Consider the following 2,963-nt stretch of genomic DNA (forward strand, 5'->3'; position numbering starts at 1 on the left):
CTGTACACTATAGCTGGAGAGCGGCCTCTGTACATCGTGGGGAGAGCTGTCCCACCCCTTACCACAGGAGAAGAGTTGGGGGAAAAGGGGCTCCAATGGCAAGAGCATAGGGGAGCTGGCTCCACCCCTCTCCCGAGGGGGCGTGGTCCCAGAGTCCAGGACCCACCAGCTCAGCTAAGCCCAGGCCCACATTCCTGTGCCTTAGGTTGACTCACCCTAACATCTAATCTATGGCCTGCTGGAGTGCATGAAGGGACTAGTCTTGCAGAAGGGTAGCTGTAGGACATCCGAGAGGCGTTCCGATGAGGGTCCAGTGATGAAGGCGTGCCAGAGGCCAGAGGTCTTGAACTAGGCCGATGATAAATTGCACTGAATGTTTGTGGGTAGGGTTGACTGGACAAAAGGTCATACTGGGTCACACACCCAAGCTCCTGATGCCACTTGGATGAGGGAAGAGGTGTTGGAGATGCAGGAAAGATGAAGGAGCGAGGTGAATTTTTTGCTTGTTTTGTTTCTGTAAACAGAAGTTTCTGTCCTGCCCGGTCCCGTGGTGGTTTAATCTCGAATAAACACACAGAGGCTTGTATTAATTATAAACTGTTTGGCTGATGGCTCAGGCTTCCTATAGGCTAGCTCTCTCTTAATTATTAGCCCACTTCTATTAACCTATATATGTATATCCACTTGGTCTTGGCTTACTGGTGATGCTTGGGTCTCTTTCTTCCCTCGGCAGCTACATGCATCTCTCTGGCAACTCACTATCAGAGTCCTCTTCCCAGAATTCTCCTGTCACATAGCCCTGCCTGTACTTCCTGCCTGGCTACATCCTGCCTGTCCATTGGTCAAAACAGCTTTATTCATCAACCAACAATGGAAACATATATTCACAGCATACAAAAGGACAACCCCCAACAGTTTTGATTTTGGGGGGGCATCTCCTTGGGGGGGGTGGGTATGGAGGAGCTGGGAGGTAAGGGACTAGGAGGTAAGAAAGATTGGAGTGCATGATGTGACGATTCCCAAAGAATCAGTAAAGAACTACGCTATTAAATAAATAAAATAAATAAATAAATCACACTGAACTGGAGAGAAAACAGTGATTATCTAGAATCTACTTCAGTGATTTCTGAAATCACTTCCTGGGAGCTGAAAACATCTGTCTATATGTCTGCTTATCTATCTATCTACTATCGATCTTTCAGTCTCCTGTTTGTTATGCCTGTTTTATATCACTATCTCTATTATCTATGTCACCATCCTGTCATCTCTATTTTCTATTTATCCAGCTATCTTCTGATCTTCTGCTTGTTATCTCTATTTTTATCTGTTATCTTCCTGTCACCTCTAGTATCCGTCTGCCATTATCCTCCACTTGCCATCTCTAGAATCTACCATCTCTGTCTTCTACCTACTAAGGAAAAGAGACTCAGAATTTGTCTACGATGTATCGCTTTTGTTCAAATGTGGTTTAGCTGGGAAGCGTATACACCAGGGGCAAGCTGAGCAAGTAAGCATTTCAGAAAGAGCTTCTAGATTCCTCTGGCAAAAAGGCCTGATTTGAATGTCATTAACATAGCTGGCCTTTCAGGTCTTCTAAAATGGCCTTTCATTTCCATGCGAATATTGAAATTGTCGCGCGGGGAAGGTGACAGACCCCTTTGCCTGCATCTCAGCTGATTTATATGCTCTCCAGTGGAGGTCATATCGATATGAGACCCTGTCTCTGTCAGCTTTGTGGGTCCCTTAACCTGAGAACCCTGAGACCCACTGAGAGCTATTCATACTTGGCGGACTGATTTCTCCAGTCATTTTGTCATAGTAACTGACAATTCACTGCCATCCAAGTGTATCTGGGTGCACAATGCCTACATAAATACCACTGGCAATTCTGCGCATATCCCTTTGTAGAAACGGTAGGTTCACTTACTTCTGCCACTTGACTTTCTATAGCTATGTGCCAGGAGATCATTTCCACCGGAGCCGTACAGCTGACAGACCCAGCGGGACTTGTTTCAAATACGCACAAAGTTCAGAATCCCCACGAGCGCAGAATGAGAAGAATCGAAACTTCAAACAGGTTCGCCTGCAAGAAGAGACAAAGACCCCGAGGGCAGCCAGGTGCAGCCCAGCTCCTAATGCCATCCCAGAGAGTTTAGGGCCGGGAAAGAAAAGGCTGTCCACTGTAAAGCATAACAATTACGCAAGGACAAAAGTCACAAAAGTCACTGGCTTCCTTAATCACATCAGTCGGTCTGAAGGGTGCACAGGACACAGCTAACTCAACAGTAGGTGGGGATCTCCCGGTGACAAATTTCTAGCGGGTATTGCTCTACCGAGGGTATTCCTGGTGCTCCTCCAGGCGTTGGTGTAGCCGGCCTTCCACGGACAGTCAGGCTCGGCAGAGGACCAAAGATGTCGGCAGTGGGCACTGGCATTATCAGTTTACCTTCAATGTTTTCAGCTCAGTTTCACCGTGAGTAAAATTTAGTCATAAAGATACCTACTGTAAGGATTCAGGCGTTATGATGCTGACCTGCCCCTGTCACCTGACAGAATGCACTCAGGCAGTACCCAGGGCAGCCCAGGTGCAAAGGACCCCTTTAAAAGAAAGACCCCTGCCCACTTATGCTCTCTTTCCTGCTCTCTTCCTCGCGGTTCCCCTGGGGCAGGCAGGACTTTTCCTGTCTCCGTCTTCTCTTCTGTCCTCTCTCTGTCTCTGTGTCTCTTTACCTCTGTTCTCTTTCCTTCCCCCTCCCTCTCCTTTCTAATAAAACTTCTCATTTAAGCCATATCCCTTGGTCAACCTCGCCCCCCACAGCCCCCCACGCAAGGTTCCCTTCGCGCTTTGTCTTAACACCTATGGGGTAGCCTTCGGATTAAATGAGACAACTCACTCAATGGTTCCTGGGTGCCTTCTTGCACAGGTCTCATAATGGGACTGGGAAACGAAAGGTTTGGGAGGG

The 2,963-nt window shown here is 47.7% G+C and overlaps 1 long non-coding RNA gene across 1 annotated transcript; it reads right to left on the reverse strand.

Annotated features, from left to right (window-relative positions):
• Positions 1-221: 221 nt before the first annotated feature.
• Positions 222-2,424, reverse strand: LOC110343414. The gene is made up of 3 exons (XR_005871894.1): positions 2,334-2,424; positions 1,928-2,083; positions 222-560 (listed from the first exon to the last, which is right to left on the reverse strand). It is a non-coding gene; the product is annotated as an uncharacterized LOC110343414 (long non-coding RNA).
• Positions 2,425-2,963: the final 539 nt, after the last annotated feature.

This window comes from Mesocricetus auratus, unplaced genomic scaffold (assembly GCF_017639785.1).
Source record: "Mesocricetus auratus isolate SY011 unplaced genomic scaffold, BCM_Maur_2.0 Super-Scaffold_100030, whole genome shotgun sequence".
NCBI lineage: Eukaryota > Metazoa > Chordata > Mammalia > Rodentia > Cricetidae > Mesocricetus > Mesocricetus auratus.